This window comes from Dromiciops gliroides, chromosome 4 (genome assembly GCF_019393635.1).
Source record: "Dromiciops gliroides isolate mDroGli1 chromosome 4, mDroGli1.pri, whole genome shotgun sequence".
In the NCBI taxonomy this organism is placed as follows: Eukaryota; Metazoa; Chordata; class Mammalia; order Microbiotheria; family Microbiotheriidae; genus Dromiciops; species Dromiciops gliroides.
The window spans coordinates 494,163,899-494,181,425 of NC_057864.1; positions in this window are offsets into that span (position 1 = coordinate 494,163,899).

Consider the following 17,527-nt stretch of genomic DNA (forward strand, 5'->3'; position numbering starts at 1 on the left):
AAGGAGCAAAAGGGAGGAAAGAGAGAGAAAGAGAGGAAGAAAGAGAAAAAAGAAAGGAGAAAAGATGGAAGGGAAGGAGGAAAAGAGGAAGGAAGGAAGGAAGAAAAGATGGAAGGGAGGGAGGAAAAGAGGAAGGAAGGGAGGGAGGGAGGGAGGAAGGAAGGAAGGAAGGAAGGAAGGAAGGAAGGAAGGAAGGAAGGAAGGAAGGAAGAAAAGATGGAAGGGAGGGAGGAAAAGAGGAAGGAAGGGAGGGAGGGAGGAAGGAAGGAAGGAAGGAAGGAAGGAAGGAAGGAAGGAAGGAAGGAAGGAAGGAAGGAAGGAAGGAAGGAAGGAAGAAAAGATGGAAGGGAGGGAGGGAGGAAGGAAGGAAGGAAGGAAGAAAAGATGGAAGGGAGGGAGGAAAAGAGGAAGGAAGGAAGGGAGGGAGGGAGGAAGGAAGGAAAGAAGAAAAGATGGAAGGGAGGGAGGAAAAGAGGAAGGAAGGAAGGAAGGAAGGAAGGAAGGAAGGAAGGAAGGAAGGAAGGAAGGAAGGAAGGAAGGAAGGAAGGAAGGAAGGAAGGAAGGAAGGAAGGAAGGAAGGAAGGAAGAAAAGATGGAAGGGAGGGAGGGAGGGAGGGAGGGAGGAAGGAAGGAAGGAAGGAAGGAAGGAAGGAAGGAAGGAAGGAAGGAAGGAAGGAAGGAAGGAAGGAAGGAAGGAAGGAAGGAAGGAAGGGAGGAAGGGAAGAAGGGAGGAAGGGAGGAAGGAAGAAAAGATGGAAGGGAGGGAGGAAAAGAGGAAGGAAGGAAGGGAGGGAGGGAGGGAAGGAAAGAGAGACAGACAGACCTGCAGCTAGAGACAGAGTCAGCAAGATAGAGATTGAAAGATGATGAGGAAAAGTGAGAAAAAAGACAACTACAAAGGGAGGTGACAATCACTACTCAATCAGTGGCTCTGGGCCGGCAGAAATGTTTCATCTGGTTTCCTATGAAAAAGCCTCCAAGAGTTACTCTCTTCCTAGCTTCCCCTTCACCAGCCCAATGATGGAGGCTGCTGGCACCCCCAAAGGCTCCCCACAATGCCTGTTTCTCTCTGGGCATTAGTATTCAGCAGGGAGCCCAGACCTGACTGCTTCAGGAAGCTGTGTAAGCCCAGTGCCTTGCACATAGTAAGCCCTCCCTCGGTGTTTGATAGATGAAAGGTAAACGACTATGAAACATAAGGAATAAAACACTGTATATAATCCAGATAACGTCATCTAACCATGAAGCCAATTAATAAGAAAACAGGGAGGCCACCGGAGGTTGTGGGAGGTCACAGGAAGAGAACCAGGCCTGGAGTCTGAGGACCTGAGTGACCTTTGGCCCATCATTCAACTCCTCCAGGCCTCAGTTTCTTCATCTGGAAAAGGAGGTTGGGCTGGATGAATTCCAGGGTCCCTCCCAGCTCACGACGCTAAGAAGTCTTAGAATATTATTTGCCTCCCTGGACAGCTCCCTGAGGCTGCAGGTTATTTGAAGCATTCTCCCAATAAACAGGAAGGTTTTGATCGCCTTTGGGGCAGGATGACGCCTCAAAAAAGAAGAGTTAAGTTAAACTGAGGCTTTGTCGATGGGAGATCTCGCTGATGCACGCTCTCTGAAAGCTTCCCTGACCTGGCTGTGGTCACACCTCCAACGAGGCCCTCCCCTAATTCTCGGCTCAAGCAGAGCCGGAGGGTGAGTGCCAGAGGACCACAGGTACCCTGTATCGATGTTGTCGATGTTGTCGCCAATTGTCGTGGGGGGCGGGGGGTCTACCGCTTTCAGTTCTCTTCTGACTACCAAGCCATGGACCCTCTGGGAAGGGCGCCTCCAGGCCCAAGCTATGGTCCCCTGCCTATCTAAGTTCTCACTGACTAACTCCAGAGCCGTGACTAGATAGGTGGGAGACCAGGCAAAGCAGCACCTCCAACTCTGCTTTCTAATGCAGAGCTGGTGACTACCTCTGCCCACCTCAGTCTTCTCAACTATAAAATGGGGATCATCCTAGCACATCCCTCCCTTGGTTCTTGTGAGGATCAAGATAATGTTTCTAAAGCATTTTGTAAATCTTAAAGTTATATATAAATGCTAGTTATTCATTCTGGAAGTCATTAAGGCAGCTTCATTGACATTAGAAGGGAGACATCAGTACGCTGCCCCTTGGGGGAAGAGATCTTGGACTCTAGGCTTGTGATATACAGGCCCCAGAGTTTGTGAGGCCACTGCTGGGGCAGAGGAGAGGTGGGGAGTAGAACCAAGGGAGGACATGACCACAGAGGAACTCACAAGAGCTGCAGCTCCTCTGGGAAGAGTGTAAACCAGTTTGGGGAGAGCGTAGCTCCCTAGTTTAATTATTCTTGCATTTATACTGCTTAAGAAGTTGGGGTATCGGGGCAGCTAGATGGCGCAATGGATAAAGCACTGGCCCTGGATTCAGGAGTACCTGAGTTCAAATCTGGCCTCAGACACTTAACACTTACTAGCTGTGTGACCCTGGGCAAGTCACTTAACCCCAATTGCTTCACCAAAAAAAAAAGTTGGGGTATCAAAAAAGTAGTTGGGGTATTGTTACAATGTATAGGTAACCAATGTAACAACCGCTCAAACTTTGAAAATCATTATCTTAAGTTTTTGCAACCTCTAGATGACAGCCCCCTGAGATGAGGGCCAATCATCCCACCCTAGTTAAGCTTTGGCTAACTTTAGATTCTCCAGCTTGATTCATCTCTCTCACTCATGAGCACCAAGAGCCTCGAATGAGCACAGTCCTGTGCTGACTAGGCCTTATGGGGGATGTGGGAGAAATGTGAGGTACGATCCCTGCTCTGAGATCCTGCAAGTCTGAAGTGCCTTTCCCATAGAAGACATTTGGGGCTCCATATGGCAGTAGCGCAAACATCCTGGCGGTTGAGGAAGCTCTGCGTCAAAGGCGACCTTCATTTACAAGTGGCACATGATGGGGGCAGTCAGCACTGGATGACCGGAGTCTGGTGCCTGCAATAAGGGGCCATGTTGAGCACAACCACCAAGAAATCGCTGGTTCCATTGTCTCCTCTCTAAGGAGCGAGCAGCTTTGTTGCATCTTTAAGGCATCTGGTCACCAGCCTGTCTCCGACTCACACCCTCCTTTCGCTCCAAAGGTGTCTGGTTGGTCCTGGCCTACAGAGCCCAAAGTGATTGCTGCTGATCTGGAAATCTTCCTGAAGATGGGGCATTCTTTGAGGATGCTAAGCCAGAAATTCAGGTTTGATTTCTATGAGGGCTTTCCAGTTGGATCAAGCGCCTTCGAGGATGGCTTTCTAAGTGACAGGTCCCAATAAGGAGAAAGTGCTCAACATAGCAATCCCCCCAGAGAGAGCAGGGGCAAACCAGGACCAGGAGGCAGAGAGCTGACCAGGATGAGATCAGGCTGCATCTGACCTTGAGGGGACAAAGAGCTCCCCAAGATAGAAGTCTCTTTGGAAGACCCACCAAAGGAAGTGGGAAGGTGGAGTGACCGGAACAGTCTGGCCTGCCTTTCCAACCCTATCCCACGCCGCTCCCCTTGCCCCACTCGGAGGTCCAGCAGTGATGACCCTCTGGCTCTCACTCACCTTCATGCCCTTGTCTGGTCATCTTCCAGTTCCTCCCCTCCACCTCCTAGAACCCTCAATGCCCTGCAAGCCCCACCCCCTCCTTTCCCAATGCTCCCGACTGCCCTCTGGGCTTGCATTGGGGGGCAGGGGGAGGGCAGGGGGGTTCTTTTCATTCTCTTCATTTCTACTCTGCATATAGTAGAGGTCCTTGTGCACCCATTAGAACCTACTGCTCTGAGATGATGCTCCTAGTAAGAATCATTCATTCATTTCCCCTGGCATAGCTCCTGGCACAGAGTAGGCACAATAAATGCTTGCAGATTGTGTCCTTTGTCTTTCGCCAGGCATCATCGCAGACAGCAGCTCCCCATTAAAGTTGCCCATTCAGCAGGCCTCAAAGGTAAGGTCACCAGACCCCCACACAAGGGCCTCAGCTGACCTCCTTCCCTCCTGAGTTGTGAAGGAGCCCTGGCCTGGGAGTCAGTGTGAAGTCCCATCCTGACCCCAATGCTCCTGAAAGAGTGCTGGCCACAATCCCGAATTTATTCTCTGGGGACATCTCAGAATGCCAGTCTAACCTCTTCACCCAGGCCACCTTTTCCTCTTTCTTCGGCAGGCAGGGTCTCCCTTTTGGTCCACCTCCCTCACCCCATGAACGGAGGGAATTGTACCCAGAGCGCTGAGCCTCATGTCTCTCCAGGACAACCAACCTTTATGTTCAGCAAAGCGCTTTTGCTTCCACCCGGCTACCCCCATCCTCGGTAAAGAGACAGTCTTTTATTTTTTAAGACAGCCATTTAAAAGAGTTGAGCTCAACCATCTACATCGAAAAACCCCAAACAGCTGATGATGCTGTGGCATCCATAAGGCTGTAAGTGAGGCCATGAGCAAATCTGCCAAAAACCACGGTCATGGCCAGTGCTGGAGGGATTCTGGAAGCTATTCATAAGGATGAAAGTGTTATAATAATGCAGAGAGGCAACTAAGTGGCCTGGTAATGAGAGCAAACCTCTCCACAGCGCTTTAAGGTTTGGGAAGTACTGTAGAGATGCTGTCTCATTTGATCCCCACGACAACCTTGTGAGGTAGGTGCTATCATTAGCCCCATTTCACAGATGAGGAAACTGAGGTGGAAAGAAGCTGACTTGCATATAACTAGGAAGTGTCTGGGACAGGATTGAATTAAAGACTTTATGCCTCCAACAGTCCCCTGCTCTGTCCACTACACCACCTTAGCTGGGCTGAGCTCTGGACCTGAAGCTGAGAAAACCTGAGTCCTCACCCTGACTGTGATCACTCCATCTCGTTCATTCTCAGTATCTCATCTGGAAACTGGGGAGAATAATAGCATCTATGTCCTAGTGTGTCCTGGTGTGGGGATCAAATGAGATCTTTGCCAAACCTAAAATGTTCTAGAAAGATGGCTATCATTATCGCGGTGGGTGAGAAAACAAAGGATGGAGCTTCCAAGCTTGTCTATTGATTAAGCAATGCGAGGGGTAGCTAGGTGGCACAGTGGATAGAGCACTGGCCCTGGACTCAGGAGGACCTGAGTTCAAATCCAGCCTCAGACACTTAACACTTACTAGCTGTGTGACCCTGGGCAAGTCACTTAACCCTCATTGCCTCACCAGAAAAAAAAAAGATGGAGTCAGTGGGGTTCACTTACTTCCCACAATTCACCACTTGAGGCTCCAATCCCCCAATTCAAAGTGTTCCACGGTCTCTTTGGAATATGATGGTGCGTTCAAGTTTGGCCCCTTCACATTCAGTCCAGTTCAAGTGGAAAAACCCAAAGCAAAGGAACAAAAATAGGAATAAGTCTGGAAAACAAATTGCAAAAGAGACTTCATGTTGTTGGCCAGCGGCAGGCCTGAAACCAGTAAACCACAGGGACTCACACCAGCAAGGGAAGGTGGGTGCTGAGTGAATGTCCTCTGGTCGGGGGGAGGAGGGCAGAGACAGACAGACAAGACAGAGGAGAGGGAAAGAGGGGAGAGAGGGGGAGGGAGAGAGAGAAGAAAAAGAGAGGGGAAGGAGTCAGAGAGGAGGCAGGGAGAGAGCGGGGAGGGAGGGAGACTGTAAGAGGGAGAGAATGAGAAATACTGCCTAGGAGAAACACTGAGACAGAGTGAGATCAGATCTAGGCAAAAGGAGAAAGATTTTTGCTTTTGGAACTGGGAAAATCTTGTCATCTCCTGAGTTAAAGTAGTCTACACTGGGTTCTGTTCCGAAGCTTTAAAAAATTCTCTTCTAATTCAAGGTAGAGGAGAAGAGTTTCTGATTAGATTTCATTTATTTCTGCAGTTTTATTTACTATTCCAGTACATACAACATAAAGGAAAATTACTGCGCCGTTATTGTTTTCATTTTTTATAGATTTTGTTATAGTGAGATCTTCATGTCCCAATACAGAGAGACTTCCCTTATTATCTCGATCAGGCAATGGGTATGTTCTATGTCCAGGTTACTTTTACATGATTATTATGGTTTTAAAAGTCCCAAATGCGTAGTATTTCAGCCATGCCTAACCATTTGAGGCAGTGCAGTGTTATGGATAGCCTCTCAGTTAGAGTCAGTGTCATAAAGGGTCAAATCTTCGCTCTACCCCTCACTACCTAGAAAACCTTGGGGAAATACCTCAACTCTCTGGGCCTTAGTTTTCTCATTTGTAAAATGTTGGGGGCGGGGAGGAGTAGGGGACCCAGACAGCCTCTAAGGTCTCTTCCAGTTCTTTCTATGAGAAAATTAGTCCCATGAGGCCAAGTAACAAAGAGTAAGGAGCCCCAGGCCTGGAGTCAGGTCCAAATTCTGACTGTTTTTTACCATCTTGTCGCTGTGTGGCAAACGACTTCCCCTCTATAGGCCTAAGATGAAAGGCTTGGACCAGATGACCTCAAGGCCCTTTCCAATTCCAAATCTATGCTCCTATCGCCCATCACAAGATGTTCTGTTTTTAACTCAAGACAACCTGCATCTGTGTATTTTTTCTGGTTTCAATTAAACTTCAGAATGACTTCCAAGCCCTGCTTCAATGTAATAGTTCATTCAATAAACATTTTCAAGCATCTATTTAAAGCATTGTGTTAGGGACTGCAGATACAAAGACAAACCGAATGGTCTCTGCCCTCAAGGAGTTTACATCCTACTAGTAGAGAAAATTGACATGTACATTGAGAAGTGCATACAAAATGATAAAAAAAAAATAATTTCAAGAGGGAGTGTTAGGGAGGAGCAATTCTTCATTTTAGTAAAGGATTATTCATTCATATGTAGCAGGTTCTAGGAGCTCGTTGCTCTTATGTTTAGCCTAGATGGGGTGGCTGCTACTGGCTCATTTCCTTCTTAATTCTCTTATCTAGGTTCTAAGGAAAAAAGGGTCATGTACTGATATTTCCTAATAAAGATACATTATTGCTATCATTAATTAGTGAATTAGCTCTTAGCCCCCCAACTATAATTTTTTCACTAAACCAGAGAAATCTGTTCCCATAAACTTTCACTCGTTTTTCTTTCACTATAAAATTCCCTAGTCTCCTAGGTATAAATAAACATTAATGCTATTGGCTACATGATTTATTAACAATGTAAAAAAGAAAACAAAGACATATCTTAACAATGAATCACATTGAAAAAGATCACAGATCATAGCGTTACTTCTAAACATCAACTGCAACTGCCATGACTTCTCCTCAACTCTAGAAACAATTGAATTTTCTCAAGATGGCAGTCAAAATCTCCCAAGAATTATTTTCAAGATACTTTCTCAACAGGAGAATAGCTAAGCTTAGTTATGAAAGAAATTCCTCTAGTCTTTTCTCTCTGCCCTCAAATGATCTCTCCCCAGCAATAATAATCAGTCTAAAATGATAGTTTATCTTTTTAGGAAAGGAGTTATCTTCATCTTTTATCTCTGTCCCTCATACAGCCTCTGTCTCTCTCTCTCTCTGTCTCCCAAGGTTCTATTCCCTCTTAAAGATAGGGTCAGTCTCCATAGTGTCTGTGGGAGGGGCTTTCAAATTGGTCATTCAAGAGACTAACACAGGAAAGAAATCATGGAATCTGGGGGTTGGAAAGCACCTTAGAGGCCAAAGAGGCTGACCATACCTGAATAATAGAGGCCTCTACAACATCTTTGATACAAGTGATTGTCCCAGCTTTGCTTGAAGACCTCCTGAGAAGGAAACTCCATTATATTCCAAGACCCTGTATTCTTCTTTGGAGTAGCTCCAATTGTTAGGAAGGGCCTTGCTATTTTTCCCATACAGCAATCATATCCAAGTGACTAAATCAAAGATGTTCATCCTTTGTTCAATATAGAGCCTAGTGCAGATGACATCCTAGGAAAAGACTCCATTAACATTTAAGGTTGGGTTCTTCCCAACCACTAATTAGTAGCACAGTAAGGACCAGATCTTAGATCCCTTCAGTAAGTTTTGATGTAAGTTCAACCAGCTGTCTCAGAAATATGTACATATGTTTTACATAATTGCACATGGATAACCAATATCTGATTGCTTACTGCTTTAGAGAGAGGGGAGGAGAGGGAGGGAAGGAGGGATAGAATTTGGAACTCGAAACTCTAAATAAAAATGGTTTGGGGGTTTTTTCCAAAAAGAAACATGTACATGAGTTGATTAGAGAATCATGGGTCACTACTTGACCCAGGAAGAACTTCAGAGGCCATTGAGTCTAATCCCCGCTGAGGCCCAGGAAGGTCAAGTGGCTTCCCATAGGTCACTCAGGTATTGTCAGAAGAGCCATGCCAAGTACATAGCGACATCATTGTTTTACACAAAGAGTACATTACTGCTGCCGCTAACTGCAGAGATGGAAATAGTGTCCGTGGGTGAAAAGGCTAGGCTTCTTGTGTGGGAAAGAAAGTCAGTTCTCTCTACAGAAATATAAGGGATGGAGAGAAACAAGTTACGGCATACCTACGAGTGGTGAAGTTCCCTTAGTCTTACCTATCTTGGAAGATGCAAGCCCCAGCTACTATCATTTTTAGGGAAAGTGTCCTTTCTTTTGGATCAAAGCATCTCGGAGTTGTGTAAACCCGCTCCTCGTGGCAAATGTTCCAATCTCTGACAATCAAAGAATGTTTTTCTTTTTTTAAGCACAGGAGATCTACTTATGATTCAGATATTCAGGGTCTAAACAAAAGGAGAAGAGAGTCATTGTCCAAGCATTTCTCATTCCACAGTACGAGGTCTAATTCAGAGGAGTTTAATACCAGGAGGCCTAGATATTTGGCACATTGGGTGGCAATAGCTGTGTTCCATGGGTATCATCTTTTACTGCTTTGCATAATATCAAATTCCATGAATTTATTTGACTTCTAAAGAATCATTCTCAGGATGCAGGTTGTCTCCCCAAACCTTCTGGCTATTCTAGAGCCAATCCAAAATTCAGAGGCAGAGCTTCGTGCAGTCATAGCATTTCAACTCAATTTCCCCAGCCCTCCCTTAGAGTGAGCACAGCTTGCACACTATATCAAAGCCAAAATTGGAACAGACCACTCTACTGCCAGGCAACGGAAAAGGTATCTGGCCCTAAAAGCTGGTGTTTGCTTTGGACCCCATGGCAACCCTAGTAGGCTAGTACCAAATAACAAGGGGTTTTTTCTTCTCCTTACTTTCTTTCAATTGTGAAAAGGGAATTGGAGGTTGATAAATGGAGGGCACACTCCAGACAAAGCTGGTTTTTCATTGCATTCAGGGCTAGTGAGCTTTTGGTGCCTAGCAAAACTGTGTCACTGAACTGAGACAGGAAGTGTCTGAGTCAGGCCTGAGTAATGTTATTGAGAATGAAAACCTTGGTTCTACTCCTTCTTAGAATAGCAGCATAAATATCTGTTCCCATTATTCTTTATATTTTATGCAGCTCAGGCATGACTAATAACAAAACTCTATTTGCATATTTAATGGACCATATTTGCTTATTTAACTCTATTAATCCACAATGAAAATGTGTTCTTTAAACATCAGAATATAGATGGAGAGGATTGGAGGAGGGTTTGCAGATTTGTTTTTCTTTCTTTTTGAAGCACATCTCACACACACACCCTCTCCCAGAAGGCTTTGTGGTAAAAATTATTGGAGTTTAGCTGACTCATTTGGGAGGGGCCACACCTGGCCCACCTTGAAGTTACATACGCTACTGAGGTCAGAAGGAGAACTCTCCATAGACAGTTTTGAAGGACCTCCCCTTTCTGGGGAGGGAGATTGAACTCTCTCTGAGGGGAGGAGAGCCACTTCCAGAATGCTTTCAAGCTCTTGCTCGCAGGATGGCTCCTCCATCTTCATCGTGATGTGGGGAAACTAACAGATATCCCAGGTGAATTTTTAAAACCCTGCATTCCTTTGAATTAGCTTAATTGGAAACAATCTGGGGATTGCATAGACTTAGTTTAGAGTTAAGAGAATTTTATCTGTATTTCTTTTTCCCTATTTCCTTATCTTTGATTTTTATTAATTTCACCTTTGTTTTTTAATTAATTCCCAAGTAATAAAATATGATCCTTTTGTGGAAAAGAAGCTGTAAGGCTACTTTCTTATTGGCCTGGGGGAAATATCTAAAAGGGCAGTTCAGAGGGGAGGGAGCTTTGAACCTAGAGGTCCCTCATTATTTCTGGGACCCCCAATATTTTGGCGAGTCACCCAATTAATACTCCATATATTAAATTTCGGCCCCTACAGCCTCTTGTGATGCCAACCCACAGCACTGGGCTGACCCTGGGCTCTAAAAGGCTGAGCCGATGGAGCACATGCTCTAGCTGGGGCTACTAAACTCCAAAGAAGATTTGGGGTTCAGAGTTAGGATTTAACTGCTTGGTCTATGACCCAAGCACCAGACATAGAAGTAGGAATCTCATTATTGAATAGACTGGGGAGAGGAAGAATTTTTCGGCCATAGTAATTCCCCAAGGTCACCAACAAGGAAACAGAGATGCTGAGAGCAGCCATCAGGGAATGGGGGAAGATGCCAGCAATGCTGAAGCTTCGGTTAGAAGGAAATGTAGAGATTGTAATTTATAGCAGCAGAGGACACACTCAATACAAATGACATCCCTGAAATATTGAAGTATATTGTGGGGACCAATTTTTAATTGGGGAGTGTTAGCTAAGCAGCTCACCACAATATTGGGGCAAGGAAGGAGACCAGCAGCCTCCCTCAAAACAGAACAGGATTTTTTTTAACAAGAACGAACTTAAAAAAAAAAAACACAAACAGGATCAGTAGGATCAAGGGAAAGGAAATAAAATGGGGGAAGGGAAATTATACAACCTGAAAAGATAACACCACCCAGGGATCAGCTAAGAATATGCAGTAGAACTCCTGTTGCCTTCCAGCATCCAGCTAGAATGCCCAATTCTCCTCCCCCAATCCCTGAAAAAAAACTCACACAGCCCCAGCCAATGGGATGGCCACTCTGACAGTCACATGACTGCCCTCACTAGGCTTTCAATCATTATAATTTTGCCAGGCCCATGTAGGCGTCGGCAAGTGGTGATGACATGAGGGACCAGCATCATGGCAACGGCTACAACCAGTGGGTGGAGCATAGTGCTGTTTGTGGAGCCCCAGGCCAGTACACACCAAGGCATAAAAACCTCAAATAACAATTAATTCTTTTGTTGTTGTTGTTGTTGTTGGGTTTTTTTTTTTTTGGTGAGGCAATTGGGGTTAAGTGACTTGCCCAGGGTCACACAGCTAGTAAATGTTAAGTGTCTGAGGCTGGATTTGAACTCAGGTCCTCCTGAATCCAGGGCCGGTGCTCTATCCACTCTGCCACCTAGCTGCCCCAATAATTAATTCTTTACAGTATCAACACTGTATTCTTTAAGACACAGATGGACAAACATTTCCAGGATTTTGGGGGCAGGGAAACTAACCAAAATACAAAATGGCTAAACTTGGGTTAAAATTGAGTCCCAAAGAAGAGATAAGAAGACACTTCCCACTAATTTGTAGAAGTGAGGGGCAATAGGTGTGGAATACTGCATATGTCAGACTTTTAAAATCTGTTGTTTAATTTTGCTGAATTATTTCCTTATTTTTTCTTTATCTTAAGGCATTGTAGGGGCCAAATTTAATATGGGGAGAGTTAATTGGGTGGCTCACCATAATATTGGGGTTCAGAAAATAATGAGGGACCTCTAGGTCCAAAGTTTCCTCCCCAGTTATTTCTCCCAAGCCAATGTGTAATTTAAAATTCTAAATGTGGGTTCTAATGTGTCCCCCCAGTTTTTTGGGGGAAACTGACTAAAATCACTGATAAACGAGTTTAGGTTTTTTAAGAGTTTATTGAAAGATAGTAAAAGAAAGAGAAAAATTGAGAACAGATTTCTTATAGCCTGAAATCCTCACCTTCCTAAACTCCCCTGTGAAGTTCTCTGCCACTACACCGATGTCTTGCAGCCAAAGAGGCAGAGCAAGTTCCCAGCCTCCGATTACTGCTTCATCTTCCCCTCCAAGAAATGGGAGGTTCTTCAAGCTGATTGGATAGTGTCATTCAAATTCATTAAGTACCCTTAAGTACCAGCCAGATGTGCTTAACTAGAAGTCAGCCAGGAATCCATTCAGCAGTCAGTCGCCTTATCCAATTCAATCAGTTTAAATTAATCTCCAGGTGGGCTTCTGAGTATCTGCTAAATCTCATCTATCACATTCCATTATCTTAACACACCAATAAGAAAGGGGATTGATAGCCTCTTTTCCACATTTAAATCAGGTTTATTAATGGGAATAAAATACACAGCAAAGGTGAAATTAATTAAGCCAATGACAAGGGAATAGGGAAAAAGGAAAATGGATAATCTACCTGGCTCTAGCAAAGGCTATCTCAAAACCCAAACTTGCTTTCAGCTCAGCTAATTCAAAGAGCTGGATTTTATTAACTCACCACCAGGGGTCTGTAATTTCTATGGCTGCCAGTCTCCAGCCCCCTGAAGGCTCCTCCAAGGCCAGAGAGTGCCATTTCTTGTTGGAGTCCCTTTTTCTACTTTTTTCTCCTTCCCCCAAAAGGGGAGGTCCTTCAAGTTGTGTGGCTGAGACTGGTCCTCTGTTGATGATGCAGTCCACAACCTCTGAGGACACTCCTCAGGGTTGGCCAAGTTAGACTGGGTTTAACAGGGTGGGCCAGGTGTGGCTCAAGATCTAATCATCTTAATTGGGTACTTAGTAGTTCCTCATTCACACCCAATTCAAACACTACTAAATCAATCAAGTCAGACCCCTGGGCATCTTCCAAATTTCATTATTTTACCACAGCATAGTGCACAAGTGAGGGCAGGGCTAAGTGAAGAGATACAATGGGAAATATAAGTGATGCCAAAACAAAATATATCAATAAAAATTTATATTAAAAAAAATTAGGTGGGGGTAGCTAGGCAGCACAGTGCATAAAGCACCGACCCTGGATTCAAGAGGACCTGAGTTCAAATCCAGCTTCAGACACTTGACACTTACTAGCTGTGTGACCCTGGGCAAGTCACTTTAACCCTCACTGCTCCGACCAAAAAAAAAAATTAGGTAAAAAATAACTTATCTACATTGCTAAAATGTCTTTGTAGAATTGAGACCTCACAAACTACAATGAGCTATGGAAAAAATGAATATATGTCAGAGGTAGAAATGATGAACAGAGTTTTAGAGCTGAACATATGCAAATTTGTTTTTTCTAGCAATATCTTTGTGATCTTGGCATAACAGGGAAGTTAATTTTTTTTAAATCCTTTTTATTCTTAAGTCAGGATTATTTCAACATAGTAGAACTAAAATAAAGAGAATGAGGCATTGTGGGTAATTCTTAGAATAACTGAAATAAAATTTGTACAAGTATTACCTAATGATTATCTTGGTGTCTCATAAATGGTAGAGAGGAATAAACTCTTAAGTTTTACATAGAAAAATTCATAGGAAAGATGGGGGGGAAAAGTGAAACTAAAAGTGGCATCCAGGATAAACTGATGTGTGTGTGCCATCAAGGAGCGTTTTTGCTGAGGAACAGAGAGCACAGAGCAAAAGACTGTTTAGGAACAAGAGGAGTTTGGTCCTCACCTCATGAGGCTCTTGGATAATCAAAAGCAAGAACCCAATTGATGCTGACATTGCTACTTAGTTTCACTGAAAAACAGAGTATATGGTGCACAAAATAGAGGCTTAAAAATCTACTGCCCAGCTAGATGGCGCAGCGGATAGAGCACTGGCCCTGGATTCAGGAGTACCTGAGTTCAATTCTGGCCTCAGACACTTAACACTTACAAGCTGTGTGACCCTGGGCAAGTCACTTAACCCCAATTGCCTCACTAAAAAAAAAAAAATCTACTGCCCAGGGCTGCAGAAAACCAGCAGTCTGTGGGCCAAGTGACCCAATCAACCAGTCTTAGACACAGGCACACAACAGCCCAATGTCCGGTGTTCCTCTTCTCATCTGCTTCAGATTCTATAACTGTGCATGCCTGTATGTCAGCTGGTGCCCCTTTCATATGTGATCACTTTTGTGGCTGAATAGGTTGGGGGGGAGGAACCATTTTTGAAAGGAATACTGATTTTCTTTCTTTTTTCTTTTTTAAAAATTTTATTTTATTTTTTAATCATAAAAGTAGTTTATTATTTTCTAGTTACATGTAGAGATAGTTTTCAACATTTGTTTTTATAAGACTTCTAGTTCCAAATTTTCCTCCCTCCTTCCCCCCTCCCCAGAAGCAAATAATTTGATGTAGGTTATATATGTACAATCACATTAAATCTATTTCTGCATTAGTCATGTTGTGAAAGAAGAATCAGAACACAAGGGAAAAACCTCAAAAAAGGAAAACAAAAAAAGTAGAAATAGAATGGTTCAATCTGCTTCTAGATTCCATAGTTCTTTTTTCTAAATGTGGAAAGCATTTTCCATCATGAATCCTTAGGAATTATCTTGGACCATTGTATTGCTGAGAAGAGTCAAGTCTATCACAGTTGATCAACACACAATGTTGTTGATACTGTGTACAATGTTCTCCTGGTTCTGCTCATCTCACTCAGCATCAGTTCATGTAATTTCTTTCAGGTTTCTCTGAAATCCACCTGCTCATCATTTTTACAGCACAATAGGGAATACTGATTGGGGGGGAGGGATGGCAAGGCAATGAGGGTTAAGTGACTTGCCCAAGGTCACACAGCTAGTAAGTGTCAAGTGTCTGAGGCTGGATTTGAACTCCTAAATCCAGGGCCAGTGCTTTATCCACTGTGCCACCTAGATGCCCCCGGAGATACTGATTCTCTTAAGACAGATTTAAATTTAAATAAAAAAAAAAAAGCCTATCAGATAAAATGCTTGAGAGACTCAGACAGGGACCAGATAGCCAACTGCCTGCTGCTCACAGGAATGAAGCTGGTCTTAAACAATTTATTTGAAGACAGAGCAGTAACTGAAATCAAATATCAGTACAGCACTGTGTCCCACGGCTCATCTGATGTGATTTCTTTTAGCGTTTGAAAGGTTGTAACTGACAAATGTCTTTGGGGACTATGAGAAGATTATACAAGGACTATTGGGTTCATACATTACAGAAAAGTGGAGGTCTTGAATTTTGCTCCCTACAGTAAAGAATGAGTCACTGACCATTACAAGACTCTGATGTAAGGCAGGAAGATATGAAATGCTTGACAAGAAGATAGAAGAGAAAGAAGGGGTAAGAGAGTGAGGTGAGCCCAGAGTCACAAGAAGCAAGGGACAGAAGCTATAGAACGTTTCCAGATGACACAGCCAACTCTTCAGCTGCTTTGGGGGATCTGCTCATTGGAAGAGGGGGTTTGCTTTACTGATGGGCTGGAGAAAAGCTTTGGTGGCTGCTGAAAGCTCAGTGTCCAGGAGACAAATCCCGTTACCCTAGAGAGCTAGCAAGGCTCATTGCTCTCTGCTGCCATCTACTTCTGAGAGAGGGAAAACTTGGGGATGGGGTGGTGCTTGTGTTGTCCTCTGGTGGCCCTGGCCGGCTTGAGGGAGGAACAGAAGGGAAGAGAGGTTTTGTATTTGTGTGGCTGTGAGCTGCGGTCTAATGTGAGAAGCCAGCCAAATGCAGGTTTGTAGAGTTTGGCACTTGTTTGCAAGTCACAGAGAGTGCAACCCCTTTTTGCCCCTCAGCATCCTATTATTAAGGGTTGCTCAAAGCAGAATAGGGTTGTCACTGCTTAGTCAGGTGAAGAGAATTAGATACAGCTTTGAACCTTAGGAGAGTGCTGAGAACAAGAAGGGGAGCAGCTCACAAAGAAAAGGTTTCTTATAACATTGTTGCTAAAGGGACTGAGGACATCATAGTCTTTGGTCCAGAGTCTTAAGTTTATCCTGGGCACATAGTTTCTTTTTTTTTTTTTTACATATAAGGTATTTTATTTTTTCCATTACATGTAAAGATAGTTCTCAACTTTTGTTTATACATGCTTTACAATTTCAGATTTTTCTCCCTCTCTCCCCTCCCTCCCCTCTCCCCTAGACAGCAGGTAATCTGATATAGGTTATATCTATATATCATATCCATATACATATAGATAGATAGATATACGCATATATATATATACACATAATAACATTAATCCTATGTCTGCATTAATCCTGTTACAAGAGAAAGAATCAGAGCAGTGATGCAAAACCTCAAAATAGAAAAAAAAAAAACCAACAGCACCCAAAACAAAAGAAACAGTATGGTTCATTCAGCATCTCTACTCCACAGTTCTTTTTTTTTTTTCCTTGGATTTGGAGATCCTCTTCTATCATGAGTTCCCTGGAACTCTTCTGTACCATTGCATTGGTGAGAAGAATATAGTCCATCACAGTAGCTCAACACTCAGTGTTGATGATACTGTGTACAATGTTCTTCTGGTTCTGCTCACCTCACTCATCATCAGCTCACATAAGACCCTCCAGGTTTCTCTGAACTCCTCCTGCTCATCGTTTCTTACAGCACAATAGTATTCCATTGTATTCATATACCACAACTTGTCCAGCCATTCCCCAATGGATGGGCACCCCCTCAACTTCCAATTCCTTGCCACCACGTAAAGAGCAGCTATAAATATTTTTGTACATGTAGGTCCCTTTCCCCCTTCCATGATCTCTTTGGAAAAAAGACCCAAAAGTGGAATTGCTGGGTCAAAGGGTATGCACAGCTTTATCACCCTTTGGGCATAGTCACATAGTTTCTTCTAGCATGTGCTCCTCTTCTAGGTTTCTGTAAGTGTGCCCACTCTCTCATGGATGAAATGATGAGTTTGTGGGTGGGTTGTGATGTTTTTATTACTTTGGCTATTGTCTTCTATCGGGTAACTATGATGTCAATTATTCCTGCTTTTGATTTTGAGTATATGCTATGATTATTATTGCTTTGCTTTACTTTTAGTAAATGTTTTGCTTAAAAGTTAATGGTGAAAAAAATAAAAATAAATAATTTTTCAAAAATGTTTTTTTAAAAAAGGGCAGCTAGGTGGCACAGTGGATAGAGCACCGGCCCTGGATTCAGGAGGACCTGAGTTCAAATCCAGCCTCAGACACTTAACACTTACTAGCTGTGTGACCCTGGGCAAGTCACTTAACCCCAATTGCCTCACTAAAAAAAAAAGGAAAAAAAGTTAATGGTATTATGGTGACTGATTTTATGTAACTAATAAGCACCCTTGGGGACAGCTAGGGGGTGCAATGGATAAAGCACCAACCCTGGATTCAGAAGGACCTGAGTTCAAATCCAGCCTCAGACACTTGACACTTACTAGCTGTGTGACCCTAGGCAAGTCACTTAACCCTCATTGCCCCCCCCCATAAAGCACACTGGTGGGGGCTCAGGAGTTACTTCGATGAGTATTAGGTGTTTATACTTCATCAGGGTTCCCCCTAGCAGAGTTTATGAGCATTGTAAGTAGTGGCTGTACCCCAAAAACATACATACATACACACACATCCCACAATACAC